Genomic DNA, 17,814 nt, shown 5'->3' on the forward strand with positions numbered 1-17,814 from the left:
GACAGGTCGCAAACAACAAAGAGCTTGTACAGGGAAGGCTCGAGGGTTAGAGATGACTCAATATTTCACTGCATCATTGCAAACAGGAAGAGGCTATTTTGTAAGTCATGGGTCATTTCCATAACTTGAAAGCCCATCTGTATACAAACAGGTCATTACAGCAAGGAATCACACACAGGATTTTCCATGTTATTAACCTCAAGCAGAGCACAAGTGCTGGGCACGCTTAAATCCTGCAGAAAGCTTTGTATAGTCTGGTGTAGACTGGAAACTTCCAGAAGAACCACAGTGTATGCTGGTGTCATGAATACACCCTTGTGTCTGCAATAACCTTCTCTTATCCTCCTGACCCTTTTCTTCTAATCCCTTAATCATTGTTGTGGCATTTCTCTGTGTTTAAATACATCAAACACACTTCTTGCACCATGGACACAGTTTTGGAAACAGGTTCAAAAGGCTTGATACCTGCAGATGAGGAGGAGGTGAATCCTCCACATGTTTGGTATTGCCTGCCTTTTGTGGAAGAGAAAGCCAGATGTCATCTGCTGTTTGCAGCCTTTGTGAAGATGCCTCTTCAATTTTTTGCTTGAGTTGGTCCCTAGGTTGCTCTATTTCTGTAAACAGAGAGGAGTTTTACCTACTCTAGTAAATACTAAGGCTGGATCTGTGCTGTTCTTCTGCAATAGTTCAATACTGCTGGTACCCAGGTGTTTGGGTTTTTTAATTAAAGAACTTTAGATAGGAATTCCATTTTGAAAATAATTTCTGAGTGGCAAATAAACTGAAATAAAGGACAGAAATGTTTGAATTTTTGGTCAAATCTTTCAAAACTACTTAAAGATAGATAGGAAAATTCTGAGCACAACATCTAATTCAGAGTATAAATCACGATATATTAGAACATGAAACATTTTCCATCATCATTTACTACTACTTTTTTGTATAGCTTCTCAACAGGTCTCCAGTCAACAACAGCCTGAACTACTTATTCACTCACACATGGTCCCATGTGGAATTCCACTGATTTCAGAAAAGTTAATGGCTGTCTACTAATTACATGACTTTAACTGTCACACTTTATTCCCTTATATGTGAAATCAGATCCATAAAATCTATTAAGTGTTGCAGACCTTCAAAGATGAGGCAGAGTATTACCCAATGTTAGCAGCAGCAGCCTGCAGGCACAGCAGCTGAGCTGTATCTCAGCTAGATGTGGAGGTCAGATATCTGACTTTGAGCTAGTCTAACCTCTGCTTCCTCTGTGGTCAACGGAAAGGAACAGACATCTCAAGAGACAAATTAGTCTCCCTGCAATACAGGCACAAGAATTGAGCCCATTCCTACATAAGCTACTCACATAATTAACTATCTAGTCATTAACTGTAGCACATAGTGGGACTCCACGTGAGAATAATTATGCACACACAAATGCTCTTTGGGCTCAGGCTCCTGCTAGCTTGTGTTCTCTAAACTGAGATTCTTGAATTAGGGTAAGAGGTGCTGAAATCAACCTTGGGATGTGTGCAGTCCTCTCCACAGACTGCAAGGAAAGCCCAGGCACAGACTGGGTATCTGTTAGGTGTCTGAAGTTCAGTGAAATTACTTTGTTCACTACTAGTGTCTTACATTTCAATCCCTAATAAATGCTAGAGCATTGACAACTTATGCAGTTATTTATTTCAAATACTTTGTTCCTAGGCAGAAGTAGTTCCCAATCAAGACCAACATTATTTCAAACCCATCTTCCTAAATTTGACTATATTTGGTTAGCCTCACCTGGAAGAATAATGCCAGAGGAAAAAAAAAACCAAAAACAAACAAAAACAAAACAGTGAGGAAAAGCTGAAACTAAAATCTTTGCTAGACACTTTTTTCTTGTAATTACTAACTAAAGATGAAGTATTAGGAAATAAAGGAAGCACTAGAGCCGTCACGCTCAATATTCACACTGTACGGTGTTTAAACATTAAAGCAATACATAAACGGTCTTAGAACCACCCTCTGCTGGTGGACACCCACCGCTACAGTGGGCCACCACGAACAGCAGCCTCTCCAGTTTCAGAGCCAGCAGAGATCAACGCCCCCGACGAACATTTTGCAGCACCCCGTAGTGTTCGGGTACCCTGAAGACCTGAGCAGTGTCTCAGGGGAGCTGAGGGGAGCTGGGAGGGGGAGGGACCGAGGGAGGCCTCTTTGTGCCCGTTCGCGTTACAGGGTGCCTCGGGTTCTGCAGCGGGGAGCTCTGCCGTTCCCTCCCTCCCTTTACAGCTACATCCAGACCGGGTTTCACCTTACAGCCATGTCCCTAGGAGTCTGCCATGGAAGAAGACATGAGCAGGATTTATGACTGCTAACACAAACCGTGCTCTCTTTGCTAGTCTGCAAGCAAAACAGGTGGGCTAGGAAACCACAAACCCTGCCCAAACAAGCCCTGTACTGACTTGCACAGCCACCTGCATGCATTCATTTTATTTAAAATAAAATAGAAATCTAATGTTTCTGTTTTGAAAATTAGCACTTCTTTTATGTCCTTTACTGTTTTCTAAAGAAATAACACAAAGCCACGTATCTTGGACTCAGAAGTGTGAACACATCTGCTGATGTCAAAATCAGGCCATATGAAAATGGGTGAATAGTTAAAACTGTATCGAGAAGTTACATTTATCTATGGATGGCTTCCAATATAATCCTTATTAAAGAAGGAGCAGTAGTTGACTATGATTATGAATCATAGAATTAGAGGAACCCTACCAAAGTACTGCTAAGTCTTTGATTCTCCTTGTTAAAATGTGTCAGCAAGCTTTCCAAGGGATAATAGCTTTCAGACAGAACACCGTAGACATAACGAGTACAAAGGGCTGGGTTTGCTCAGCCTGCTGATGGCTTTTTGCACTATTGTATTTCAGCTGTGACAGGTTGGTTCCCAGCAATACAGTGGGTCTGCATCTTCCCTGGGCATCTGCAAAACACCACTTCTGTACTGGAGGTATTTGAGGCAATTGGCTACAGAGATCTGTTTTTATTCAGGTGTAATCAGTTTACGAAATAGAAGGTACTACTTTAAAATTTTAAAATGAAAAGGTTAAATATATGAAACTCAGCACATGAAGAGCACTTTTGGCCTACTTTTGAAGTGTTATTACATCTCTTTCCCCACCCAGATTCAAGAAGGAGGGCTCTTTCCTCCAAGCGTACTTTTTTCTTTATAATGATGGGATGCTATAGGCGGAATTCTGCAGCCACCAAAATCCCCATCTCCCCACAGCTAACAAGTTATTACTATAGGGAATTATCCTACGGTTTCTCACACACTAAACACTGAGTGCAATGTACTATGTATGGGTGACAAGGAAAAAGTAGAAAAGAAAAAAAAAAAAGGGAGTTGGGAAAACCTGTGTGTCGGCACACACCTACGTATTAGCTAGAAACAAAATGGTGATGAAAACCAAATGCCATCTGTGGATGGTGGATGTGAGCAAAACAATGCCTTGCTTTTCTTGCTATGTCACTGACTGCTGAGCAGTAAATTCAGGAAAGACTGGGACAGCTATCCCCTTACATCCACAGAGGTGAACATTACCTGGAGGTTGCACACATAAAGCACTGCCAGAGCACAGGGAGCATTCAGGGTGCATGTTTCCTTTGGGAGAAATAAGATGATAAATTGACAGTACCCAAAAGGCAGAGCCACTCATACCAGAGAGAATGACTGAGGCAGGCATATTCCAAACCTAGGATCTTGGCTGATGTGATTTGTACCTAAACTTACCTTCAGGTAGCAGAAAACTGACTATAGCAAAAGGCTGGGATATCTGAGGTACCATCAAACCCATGTGAATGAGGCTGCAATGCCACTCAGAATGAACAGTGGCAATGCCACCCATCCCGGAGAGCCACATCACTCAAGTGTTGACAGAAACTTGTGAGAGATCCCTCACATCCTTGCTTTCATGGCCAAGCCTGTCACATGCCTCAGTACTCATGACAAGGTTAATCCATCCTCTCAAGGATGAGAGTTTAAAAGACAGATGTGAGCAGACACTTTAACAAAACAGTTCACGCCAACTGTATCTGTTGGGGACTAGACATTTGCGTTTGATTTGTTCTCAAGAGGGAATAGCTTCTCCATCCCATGAGTCTGCCAACAACACAAAGCTCCTCTCCTCTTCCATGATTCTCCCAATTTACTAATCTATATTTTAAAAACTGCTAAATTATTAATTACTAATACATAAAACAATGTATACAAATGTATTTAAAATATACATTTTATATACATATATGCCTAGATTTCCAGATATGTAAACAATTTACACTAAAAAAATATGTATTAATTACTATTGTATAAATATTTATAATGAAGAATATTCATTTATTCTCATTTGACCTACTAAAATAAACTCCATTTCATCACCCCCGTGTTTCCAGGAGGTAGCACTGGGACAGCAGTTGCTCCAGTCACAATCTGCCCTGGAGATGAGAGGAGCTTTCTGTGGGCAGGAATTTTCAAGAGGCCAAATGGACCTCAATGCTATGACTTAGTGAAGTGTGACTGCCCTTCATCCCTGGTGATGCACCGCACCCACCTGGCTGCCAACTCATGTAAGGTCTGCACCTGCCTCTACTTCATGTTTGTTTCTCCAGAAAGGTTAACAGCAGCAACAATCTAATTCTTGGGGGACGCAATTACTCTCTTAGCTGGCATCCACTGAGGCAGCATATGTACGGTGAAGCCACCACATCTCTCTTAAACAGCTGCCACCTCATTGTCCTCGTCAGAGGGTAACACTCACCATCATCAGAACAGAAGAGTTCACAGCAGTGCAGCCTTCACTGGTAGCAGGAGCACTGCAAAGATGTTGGTAGGGAAAACTGAGATTAGCTTTTCACCTATCATATGCGAAACATTTTAGTACCTCGTTCTCTCTTTTGCCGATCTACTCTGCCATTATTTATAAAATTACATTTGGCTATGTGTGTAGGGGTAACATGCAACTCCCTATATGTAAGAATTAGTTCCATCAAAGGAAAATATATTGGTAGTCTCGGTAACAAAAAAAAAAACCAACCCCAAACTTAAAAGAAAACCGTTCCACATCTTACTCCAGCGCTGTTTGCACAAGGTTTGTCTGGACTACACTGAACAATCTCTCACGCTGCTAACAGACAGCAGCAACTCTTGAGCTACTGCTGCCTGGTCAGAAGGCTACACACAGCAAAACCACAAAAAGACTCTGTCATGAGACCTAACACAGAAAAACATAGTTAACAAAAGCACTCACGTACACAAGGGACACTGCTGGTCCTCTTCCACAAAATTAACTGCATCCTTAGATGCATGATTTAATGAGCCAGACACTTCAGCAACAAGCCCAAGGACTTCTGACTTCTGGCATGCACCCAGGTACCTGGTTTTTGTGCAATGGTGCAAATGCTCTCAACCAGGTCACAAACCCAACTCAGGTTTCATAAAGCCACATATACAAACCTCCTCCGCTTCTACCATGACCCACAGAAAAGCATACCCAGGGCAGGGAGTGTGTGTTAACACCCTGATTAAGACACTGATAGCTCTGTATGCCGCTCCAGGTAGTTGCACTGGCGTGAAAGGGAATGGTGTACTACAGCATGGGAAGGCAAGGGTAGAAGGTAACACCAAACTCCTTAAACTGGCAATGCCACTGCTGCCCCTGCTTCGTGCAACTGCGTTTTTTGAAAGCTCAAAGCAGGAAGCTCAATACACCGCCTAGGAATGCATGCCCAAAGAGACCCTACTAGAAACAAAGTAACTGATATGCATGACACCAGAACAGGAAGGTAAGACTACCTTGAGCAAGGTTGCTTAAGTCATCAGCAACCATCTCTATGCTGGTTTTGAAAAACCTTTCCTGTACTGTGGCATGTCAGCCCTATTAAGACATGAAGAACATAGCCTTCTCACCTCGTGAGCCCTAGGTGTTGTGCATGCAGAACAAGGCTCAGAAATGATTCTGGGTCATGCAACTCAGCAGGTAAAGTGACCAATGCTAGCATGACCATCTTGAAATCTCTGCAAGAGCAGTGTAACATTATCTTTTTCATAAAGTTGTGCATCAGGAAACCAAGTGCTGCAAGAGTAGCCACTGAATTCATGAGGAAGCAGATTTGTGTAAACCTGACCTACGGGACTCCAGCCAAGACATGAAGGTTAGCTCCTCACTAGCAGTCCACTAAATTACATCCTTAGGACACTGCAAGTAAATAACTTGACAGAATGGAGCAAGTGAAAACATGTGACTGGAAACTTGGCTAGGAACCTGAGATACTTACTGTTGCTGCCAGTTTTCCAGGAAGAGGCATTTGCAAAGAAACAGCAAAAAAAGCCCCACTCAAAAATGAAAGTTATCCAGTGGTAATGTACAGGAAAACTAAAAGCTTGGGTGGAGAGTCCAAGGCAAGGAAGAGAGCAAACCAAGGGAACTGTGGCACAGGCAACATGATCAAATGCTGCGGTCCTAGGAGTTGCATACTTTTCCACAGTGCAGCAGTACTTACCCAAAAGGAAATGGTTTGTGTGCACTGAGGAATGCTCTGACTGCAATACTGTTGTTTAGGTACTCACACTGCCCGAGCTTGTATTTTAAGCTGAGTCATATAGGAAGCAACGTGCAATTTTGCACCACTGCACTCAAACAGCTGAAGAACCCAAAGACACCTGCACACATGACCAGGGATTCCAGTGTATCAGTTTAGGTGCAGGACTGCCTTTGAAAATTAATAATGGTGCATCACTTCACATAAAAATATAGCTGCTAAAATTAAATTGTAACCTCTGGTTATGACTTTCACTCTCGCTACATCCAACACTTTTCCCCTACAACCTCACAAAAAACAAGGGTCAAGGAATGGTGTTGGAAGCTTGCCATAACCACAGGCTCATATTGCCTTTGTCAAAGGAGGCAATTTCCCAAAACGTATTCTTTCAACAAAGATACTCTTAGTGAGCTTTTAATTTCAGTAGAATTTATGTGACTCTTAAAAATCCTCTGCTCTTCTCCCTCCCACCTTTTAAAATTTTTTAATGTCGAAAGAAGTAAAAGCTAGTATCATGCTTGAATATTTGTCAGCTCATGGGCTGCTCTCCTGGCACAGACAAGCACATCAGCTGAGCAGTATCTGTTACCAACTCAGGTTTACCACATCACAACAAAAATAGCCCTTCCCAGGATTAGTGGCAACTGAGTCAGGTACACACCAAGCATAACCTCCGTGTGATACCTCCACTGCTTTATGCAATACAGGGTTTGATCGAGCTTTGTGCTGAAGAGGGCAGTGCACACTCAAAGTACATCTGAATATGCACTCCAAGTGTTTCTTGTTCCACATGGAAGTGCTTGGGGCACCCATCGTATATATTAAAGCCAGAACAGTGGCAGCCAAAACATTTATGCTCAGCCCTGGAGCCCACCTGAGCCATGTTTGTGTGCCATTATCCAGCAATCCAGGGGTGGGAATGCTTATCTTCAGTGCAGAGCTGCAATTAGGCAGCTGGCTCTGAAGCAGTTAGGTGGACTGAGAAAAGCTGTTGTTCCAGGAACTAAGAGTATTTGACAAAAACTGAAGCTGTTTGGGTGGTTCTGAGCTGGACAGTGGCATACATCCTTTTAAAAGAAATGTGGTCTGCCTACAGCCTTATGGTCTTCAGTGGTCATGTCAGGGTATCCCACCTTGAGACACACATCCATGTGTAGCTAACAGCTGCAGAACTTTTGATTCTCCTTGTGTTTAGAAAGTTCTCCCCACCGCTAGTGCACCTTCCCAAAAGGCAGCTTCCCACAACTGGAGTCTCTGAGTCTCCTGTACTTGAGCTACTTGCAGTTTTTCAGTGTCCTGACTAGCACTTTTAAGTTCTGCATAGTGATTATCTTCCCCAGTATCTAAAATAAAATCAATTTCCTGTTTCAGTATTAGATGAGCTCTCTTTTCAACTCAAAAGGGTTTGAAGTTGTGGAAGCAACAACCTTTTTCTCTCTACTGAGTTCTTTCAGATACCAGATATTAGGAACACAGGGACTTGCAGCAGCCTGCACACCCTTTCCCTTTGTGTAACTGCTATTGAACTGCTGCCATCTCTCAGCTGAAGAACATGTCCGTGCTAAGTTGACTCTTGACTGCTCTTACAGCACTCTTCTTTTTGCTGAAAGACAAAAAAAAAAAAAAAGGGTAACACTTTATAATTAGTCATCAGAATTATTTCCAGTCGCTTTACACTCTTTTGGCTATGCACAAATACTAGGCTCTTCCAAATACTGGTTTAACAGCTGCCTCCCCACAATTTCATTGAGAACACTTAAAAAAGGCACAGAAGCCTTCCACTCCCTCCTGTTTTTCCAGGCTCCCCTATCAAAGAACAAAGTAGAGTACACAACGTATTTTTAGCGTTATCATTAAGATACTTGGAAACAGTAACATGATATACAAGTACTTACCTGTTCCAGCCAGCTGAACTCATCCTCTCACCTTTCCTCTTGCAGCTCCGGAAACTTTTTGGCAAACAGCTCAATGGGAAACAAGTAAAATCAACCAACCTTCATCACCCACTATCATCTGAGCAGTAACTTTAATGTGAAGGAATTTACACCCCTTCCCCCATAGGCTTTGAAATAAGCAGTTGGTCAGTGACACTTCCACTCCTTCCTCCAAGGGGACTGCAGACAACTAAGTTTTAGAGCTGGGGTAATTAAGAAAACATGATATTAAAACAGAATTTATGTGCCAAGACTAGCATAGATGGTATCACCCTTAGAAACCATATTCTACTTTCTGTTTGAAAGCACATGCAAATCTTTTCATCCAGTTAATTTTCCTACCAGGGCTGACATTAGGCTTGACCATCATTTCCAAGAACTGAAACAACCCCAACAGTTCTCTGTGCTGCACTGACACAGACACTGACAGTGACAGCAGACCTAGATCACCACACATCTTAAAATTTATGACATGATGTATCTGTACACTTCATCTCAAAATCTGTGTTTCTCATGCAGCCTGGCTTTCTATACTACCCAGTGAGTACTCAATTTAGAGCATCCAAATGCTTGAAGTTTCTTTAAGAGGAAACTTGTTAGGACGAGTGCTGAGACACAGACAGGTTTCTATGTATGAACTTAGATTTCTTAGACTGAGCATTTTCTTCCTTAGGCAAAGTCATCACACATTCCTACTTATCTTCCTCATCCCTCCTTTGGGATCTTTCAACTGATTCTTCAGGTCAGCAAAAAGGGTGGTTGCTTACCAGAGTTCAGTAACCAGAATCACTTCAGTAGCAACGAGAAGCCATAGGTTTTGCAGTGTAGGATGCCAGCATAGTAAAGTACACACAAACCCATCAGCATCACAGGCTGAGGACCAGACACACACTGGAGTAAGTTTTCATTAACAGCATTAAAGCAGAGCACACCAATCTTTAAGAAATGCCAAAGAGGGTTTTCAATGCTACTGTCAGCTTGTACCTCTTCATATGAACTGCAGACACGCCACTTATTTCTGCAATTGGACTGGAAGCTTCTTACAGACATTGCAACTAAGGCCTGTTGGGTCAGGATAGATCTGGACAGTAGCACTTTCAGGTGAACAGATTATCCAAGTCTGAGACACATAACACAGATTTCATCATTAACATCTCTGACACGTTGTGATCAACCTGCCGATCCATACACTGGCAAGTATAAAAACTGACCAAAGTGAACAACACACACAAAGAAAACTTTTACTTCTCTCTTGCATCAGGTGTTCATTTGAGTAGTTTCTGAAGTTGTTTCCTTTTTCCTACCTCAGCTGAGACATCAGTGGCATCTACATCTACAGATAAAGATATAAATAATGAAATACAATTATCTGTAAAGCGGGACGCACAGCATCCCCCCCAGAGCGGCAGCACTGACTGCAGGGGGATGGGGAGGGAGTGAAGGGAACCACTGCAGGTAAAACCAATTGTTTCTAAACCAGTTTAAGGAAACATACTGCCGTTAGGCCAGCAGACCATCGTGGATGAAGATTTCACATGCACTTTTTCTGACAGTTATAGAAAAGATAACCAAGCTTGACCCAACTATTCCACTGCAACACTTATCAGCCTTACCAGGTATCAGCTGCAGAGATAAAAAGCATAGGCCTAAAGTCTACAGTGAACAACTGTTGTGACAAGTCATCATTCCAGTGCCCTTTATTTCACCCCCAGTTCACCTAATCTAAAGGTATCTGCGTAGAAAAGAAACAGAATTAGAAAAGAAATAAGAGGGGCTGTACTTAGAATTCAGAATTCTCCATATATATGGAACTATTGACGCTATGAATTTTATTAACAGAGCCTTACACCCTCACCATTCATTTTCTTCAGAGAGGAATATGATAAAACAGGAGAACTTGGCTGTGAGGAGAAGCACCCTCAGGACACTGGACTATTTGCAGGACTGCATGCAACCAGTTCAGCTCCTTTAACTAAAGGGAGTTGCATCTAAAGTGATAAAGGAACAGCACACATTGCTGTAGTACCAGCAAGTCTTGAAAGGCTGCAATGTTCAGGGGAAGTAACTGCACTAGAGAATATCTCACAACATCCTTTCTCCAACACTTTTGTATCCTGGGGCAAATACGCCATCTCAGTTGTTGTGTAGCAAGTTATTCTGCAGCAATACCCTGAGCAAATGCCTTGTACTTACCTCCAGGAGGAGCCAAACTATCAAAAAAACCCTTGTATCTCCGTTTTACCTGAGCAGTAACACCAGTGTATTAGCCAAGACTTCAAGCAAGCCTGCAAACTCTTCACGACTCTTTTCAATTAAGTGTCTTCCTGGCATAATAAAGTGCTTTATTTCACAGGAATCAGCTGTAACTAGAAACGGTATTATTTCCCAAGCCACGCAATACTTTGACCATCTTCCCTTCGGGTTTTGAGCACAGGCCTTCCACGCATGGTTTCAGGGAACTCCAGTCGCCTTAAGCCTCACAGAGCTTTGATTACTCTCATCTGGTGAACATGTATCTCCCATTCCCCAACACAAAACACTAGAACAAGCAGGGATAATGTTCAGTACAAGAAAGCCTAAAACCATAGCTCAAAATTGCATCCTACTTCCTCCATGCCAGCCAGAGGGCTGAAATTAAGACAGCACCTAGTCAGGTGGCTAAGCCATGCCAACCTGAAACAGCAAGCACAAGTAAAATAGGGGGGCAGCAAGTTGGCTTGGCTGCTCCCATACCACGCTGAGATGTCTTACACCATCTCGTCTGCCTTCTCAACTTTTTCAAACTCGTTTTATGTGTCTATAGACATAGAATTATACATTTGGGCTAGAAGTAACCTCAAAGATCATCTGGTTCCAACCCTCCCCTGCCATGGGCAGGGACACCTTCCAGTAAACCAAGTTGCCCCGTGCCCCATTCAGTCCGGCCTTGAACACTTCCAGGGATAGATAGGGTGTCCACAGCTTCTCTGGGCAATCCTCACAGTAAAGAATTTCTGCCTTGTATCTAATCGAAACCTACCCTCTTCCAGACATACTAAGGCCTTTAGAAGGAAGCAAAGCTCCTCCTGCTGGTCACACCAAGAAGCATGTCTCTGACAGCCAGACACCATTAGTGCAATTATCAGACATCAGACAGAGCCACCCACAGCCCTTAAAAAAACCCCTTAAACCAGCGAAGCGCAGGCTGTCACCTGGCGTACGACAAGGGCATGTCCCAGTCTGCTCCCTGCTGACGGCCACCCCACCAAGGCCAGCCCTGCTCTTTAACCCGCAGTCCGTACTTCGTCCAAGGCCCAGACACCGGAGCTGGCACAGCCCCGCCGGGCCCCTCTCCCCGGAGGAGGAGAGCAGGGGGCCACAGCCCCGAGAGCCACCGGACCCGCCCCGGCTCCTGCGCCACACAGAGCGGCCTCCCCGTTCGCACCCAGCACCGCCCCAGCGCCCACACGCCCCGGCAGCCATGACCGGCCGTCGCTGCAAGGCCACGCCGCCCGCTCCTGCCACACTCCCACCGCAGCCGGACGGGCCCCTCCAAGTCCCGGGACAGACTCGCACCCCACGGCCCCGCTCCCACCACAGAGAAGCGCTGCCCCACCCAGAACCGGCAATCACCGAGTGACAATCGGCCGTGTCCTTCAGAGCCCCCCTCCCTACCCGCCGCGGCCCTCCGGCTACTCCTCAGCCTCCCCCTTCTTCCTCAACCGCTCACACAAGCTCTTTCTTGCCCCCTAAACCAAGACAGGACTACCGCCCTTCCCCCTTTTCCGACATCTTAACCCGGCTCCCCGACCGCTCCTCCCGAGCTAAGCGTCCCACGCCACCAACATGGCGGCCGCGGCCACCTCCTTCCCCACCCCGCTACCCAACGCGGCCGCACCGCAACGGGATCTGCCGGGAAATCGAGTCCACGTCCTGAACGCTGCCGCGCTATTGCTATCCGAAGAAAACTACAAGCCCCAGAAACCCCCGCTGCCAAAGGGCGCCAGCCAATGGCGAGACGGCAGCGCGGGCAGTGGCCCCGCCCCGGCGGGCGAGAGGGGTGATGTCATTGCCCAGCGGGGCCGCGGGGGCGCGCCGCGCGCCGCCGCTCATTGTGCTCGGCCGGTGCCGCCTCCGCTGCCGGACACGGCGGGGGGGCCGCGCTCCCGCTCCTGCGCTGCCTGGGGCGGGCGGCCCTGCGCACATCCCCGCAGACTGCTGCCTTGCGCCGAGCCCTGCTGCTCCTATCCTGGGCGTCCTGGCTCCAGGGTAGCTCGACACCGTTCCGGAGGGCTGCGCTGCACGGCACGGCACGGCACGGCGCGGCACGGGCAGTGGGGACTGAACACCCATTCCCGAGTGGGACTGCCTTGCGCCCAACCCCGCTGCACCCATCCCGGGGAGCTGCCCTGCGCCGGGAGGGTGGTCAGCACCCATCCCAGTGGAAGTGGGCTGCCGTGCGCTCATCTCCGGGGTCAGCACCTACCCGGGGCGTGCGGGGGCTGCAGCGCCCAGCCCCGCTATCCCCCGCGTGCGGCGGGCCGGGGCTGCCGCTTCTTCCCATCGCCGCTGACCGGCTCCTGGCTCCCGCCTCGTTTTATGGTCGTGGAGAGGGAGGAAAAATCCCAAACCAGGTGAGTTCTGCGCGCATCTTCTCTTTCTGTGTGCTTTTCCTTGTCCTGTTACCCCCTCCCTCCCACGCTCCCATCTCCCGATGCCCTTCCCCGCACTGTGTGCTCCTCAATGAGGAGCAACGCTGCCGAGAGGGACTGCGCTGTCGTTCCCTGGTCCTGCTGAAAAAGGAGGGGCGCAGGGACGGAGGAAGCGGGGAAAAAAACCCTAACCCGCTAAATGGTCTCATCCCGCGGAGATGAGTCCCCCTCGCCGCCCTTCGGGCCCGGCGGCAGCTCCGCGGCCGCGCTGCGCGTCCCGGAGCCCCTGGGAAACTCCCGCAACTCCGGGATGCTCCGGGCGCCCCGAAGCCGCGCAGTCCCGAGCCGGCGGGGAGCCCTGTCCGGTTTGGCTCCCTCGCTGGATAAGAGTGGAAAATAAGATGGATTTTGAATTGCTGTCGTTAAGCGCTGCAGAGCCTGCGAGAGCCGGGCTCCTGCGGACAAAACAAATACGAGGTGTGTTTTAGGATGGTTTTTGGGGCGTTGGTGTGCTGTCGTGCGGCTTCGTTGTTTTGACACCGCTATCCCTCCCCCCTTTCAGGGAAACGGGGGACGTTTGAATCCAACTGACTCTCAGTCCTGGCTGTGTGCAGTTAGTCCAGGTTTCTTCTCCAAGTCACATCTTGAGTTAGTATCTTAAAAATTCTTGGTTGACAGCCTGATGTTTTATTTCAGCTTCCAAACTACTGCTCTGATCTTTTTCAGTTTTATCGTAAATATAAGAAATGCCTATATTTTAAACTTTGTAGAAACTTTGTGGTCCAGCAGAGCTTCATTGTCGTGTGGCTTTTTATTCGTTTCACTGTTCCTTTCTGTTTGTGAGGTGAAATTTGGATTTTTACTTGAACAGTGCTAAGATATTAGTGCAACATACAGATAATTTTTTCTTAGTATATAGCATCAGAAGATTTTATCCCCTTTTATAACTGAATTACTTCTGCAGTTGCTAGTGGACTCTAGACTTCTCATTTTGTGCTGGTGGCAATGAAATGTGTGCACACAGAGGCGTCCTGCTTGCTTCAAGTCTGTCAGTATCTTTCAGTGCCCTTTAAAGTTAATCCTCACCAAAGCCCGACTTGGAGGCTGTTCTGAGAGCAGCAAGAGTGTGCAGCTGAGTTGATATTTTTAATTTTTTTTCCTCCCCTGTGCTTCATATTTGCTTCTGCGCTTCTCTTGTGTAACTGGCGCTGTGTGTCCTCTGGCAGGGCTCTCCCTGGAATTGCAGTGCTGGGGCGCGGGTGACATGAGTGCAGTGGGGACAATGAAACTCCCTGTTTGGTTTGCTCAAAGTGTTTGTAAACACCCGCGCGGTGTTGGGGTGTCCATGTGCAAGGGCTGGTGTTTTACAGCTTCCCCTCTTCGAGTGCAATAAATATGCTGCATCCACACCTCCTTGCATTTGTTTTATCTGTGTTTTTTCCTTCCTTCCTCTTTACTACTGACTCAAAGGGGAAGAACAGCAGTGCACACAGGCGTTGCCTTTGGTTGGTCTTTTTTTAACATTTTTGTTTCCTGGAATGGCGTTTTCCTCTTTATTTTACAAGCGAGGGAACAGATAATCTAATAGAGGGTTTCCCATATTGGCTGTAAAAGGAGAAGTTTTATAGCAGTGATTTTGTTAGCCTGGTATAGAAGGCACTGGATATGAAGTGATAATTTGAAACTGTAGCCTAGGAATTGTTCTGGGAAATACTGCTATAGAAGTTGGTGAGAACAAGCAAGGAATCCATGGCTGGTGATTTCGCATTTAAGTAAGACAATTTTTGTGATGCCCCTCTTTCTTTATTCTGTTTTTGTCTTTCTGTACGTATATATCTTGAACAAAACAAGCATAAATAGCAATACATATTTATATCTATTTCAATATTTATTACATTTGTTGGATTTAGAAATATTTGTGACAATGCATGCTAGCATTTCCAAGCTGTATTATACTATATCAGGAGGTAGATTAAAAATGTACCACAGAAATCTACTCTGTATTAATCAGATTAAATTTTGCCTTTCAGCAACTGAAATACAGACACATAAGAAGAGACCAAAAGCTGAAAATCACTCAATCTTTGCTGTGAAAAAACTCAGATGAGCTAGGGGATCCTTCCTCTTGTCCTGCAAAGACCTAAATGCAGTGTATGTGTTTACTCTGATTCAAGAATTCTCTGAAATGCCAGCTGCTGGAAGCAAAGAGAATATCCCAGGAAGGCAGCACTAAATATTTTCTCAGGTCTTTTACTTTTTTTCCCCATTTCTTACTAGTGTCCAGTGTTTGAAGGGAAATTCAGGGTTCAGTGGTCTCATGGTCATACTCTGCAGAGTTTTCTTGCATTTTAGTCCTGTTCCTCATGAAATTTAGTGTGATGCCAATTACTGGCTTCTTAGTCAAGCCAGAAATCACACCCTTGCAAATTGGTTTTATGAGTATCACCTGTGTGCCCTGAACTGTGTTAAATTGCCCATCCCAGAACTGTTGCTGCCCTGGGATGTTTGGGTGTCACCCAACCTCATGTACAGGGGAACCCAAAGACTGGCGAGATGAGGGGAACTGGGAAGAGCCAGAGCTGAGCCAGCCTTGCTGACTTTTCAGCTTAACTTTCCTCTTTGCTCCAGAGATGAGCTAGGAGAGGACAGGGATTTCTGTAGCCTGGAGTTGAGATCTGGTGAAACAGCTGAAGTTCCTGAAGCAAGAGATGGATGGCTGAAGGTGGCTCTCCAGGGAGGACCTGAGCAGTCACTTTCCAAACCGGCAAGGGGAGAAAGGCGTCTGCAAGCAAACAACCCCCATTTGTCACCCTGCTGTGAAAGAGCTTTTCTCTGTTGACTGATCTGTGCTGTACTTCCCATCTTCCCAGACCCAGCTGCAGGTGGTAGGTGTTGCTCACAGCCTGAGCTGGAGTGTGGTGGCTCTCTAATGCAAGCTGTGGAGAGCTCCTGGCTTCAGCTCTGGAGCTGTCTCTGTTTGGTCCTTGCTGGGACAGCCAAGCTGGCATCCATCAGCTGGCAAATTGAGATACTTGCTCTAAGTTTTGTGGTGTGCCCCAGAGAGGTGTATTTGCTGCTGGGCTTTTTGTGGGTGGTATAGGTTTATTGGCCTTTTCTTATTTTTACATAAAATAACCAAACAAGGAGTTACAATAGCCGGGAACTAGATTGATTCCATTTCTCATTTTAAGGCTTATTGTCTTTTTTTCTAGGGACAGGACCAGCAGTTTGAGTGCAAGCCTTGCTCTGTGTGAGTACAGAAGGAGGAATGGGGAATGTCCTAGGTGCTAGTTCATGTGTGTTGTCAAATAACCACCCAGGCAGTGAGAAAGTAAGAGAGATTCATTTCAGCTGTGTGGCTGGCATGGCAGGAGTGTGGAAAGTAGCACAAGATGGGCATACCTTGCAGTAATGAAGCTGTTTAGGTACTGATGCTTGTATGGATGTTTGCAAAACTTTGGAACAGGAGACTTAGGAGTCAGTAAAATAATTTTCTATATTGCAGATGGGTTTCTGACACCAAAAACATCGGCCCAGTTGGAGAGGTCTTGGTGCAGAGACGCTCAGCAACAGCTCTGCTTTGGCTGGAGGACAGATGAGATGACCTGAGGCAGTGTTTTGATTGACTTTCTAGTTTCCACAATTTCATTTTGCAGCAAGTCATTTAGCTTCCTGCTCCCTCCCAGTGCTTCTGTCAATAACTAACTAAATTCTCATTTTATTTTTAATGGCTCTCTTACAGTGGGAAAGAAGTAATCTATCATGTTTGTCATATAATCCTGGTTGGCCTGTGCATAAATCATGAATTTAAAGTGAGGGGAGGGAGGGGGTTGAGTCAAATATTCCTCAGGTGCTAATATGTTGAAATAATTAGGGCAGAACAAGGATCAACTTGTCCCTTAAAATCACTGTCAGCTTTTAAACAGAGTCAAGACCACATGGAAGTCTGCTGCTGTTGTAGTAGTTTCGTGACTAATCTCCGCTATTAAACATTGGCCCTGCATAAGGTATTGGTGAGATTTGTGTTGTAATGTCATTTGATTTCACCTTGCATAGATAAAAATAATTAGAGAGCTTTGTTGCTTTGAGCTGAGGAGAGATATTTAGGTTGTGAACAGCTTGAGACTCACACACCATTTATCATCTTGCGTCTCCTGGAGTTACTGCTCTCACTACACTGCAGAGGTACACTCTTCCCTAATATACTTAAGGCAAAATTTAAACCTATTTAAAACCTATTTAACCTAGCTATTAGTTTCCTGAGAAAATTAGGGAATACCTGTACAAACAGAGGAGAAAAGCTTCAGTAAGGTCTCACAAATCTGCTGCCCTTTTAAACATCACAGGATACCCTGTTTATTTTCTTTCCTTTTAGTAGAAATACTGTCTTTTAAGCACTGCTGAACTAAAAGTTAACTGTAACCTTTAAGTATCTGAATAGTGTTTTCTTTTAGACCTTGAAAAGAGTAATGAGAAGAGGAAGGGGAGGAAAGGCTGTACCGGCATGAAAAAAGATGAGCTTGTGCATGGTTTCTTAAAAGACTGTATCCTGCAGGCTGAATTTAAAAGGGAAAAAAAAAAAATGGTGTTAGAGATGCCAAAGTACAGAAGTTGAGCAGTGCTTGGGTTGCTGTGTCCTGCTAAAGATGTCCTCCACAGAGAGAGGGACTTCATGC

The 17,814-nt window shown here is 45.4% G+C and overlaps 1 protein-coding gene across 1 annotated transcript in view; it reads left to right on the forward strand.

Moving 5' to 3' along the window:
- The first annotated feature begins 12,621 nt into the window (after window positions 1-12,621).
- RAB30 (RAB30, member RAS oncogene family) overlaps window positions 12,622-17,814 on the forward strand; it is a 41,286-nt gene continuing 36,093 nt past the window's right edge. Inside the window, exon 1 of the mRNA XM_082279163.1 lies at window positions 12,622-13,120. The gene's annotated coding sequence lies outside the window, so the exon portion shown is untranslated. The remainder of the gene's footprint in view (window positions 13,121-17,814) is intronic.

The sequence above is a fragment of the Coloeus monedula genome (assembly GCF_965178545.1).
Source record: "Coloeus monedula genome assembly, chromosome: 3".
Classification (NCBI taxonomy): domain Eukaryota; kingdom Metazoa; phylum Chordata; class Aves; order Passeriformes; family Corvidae; genus Coloeus; species Coloeus monedula.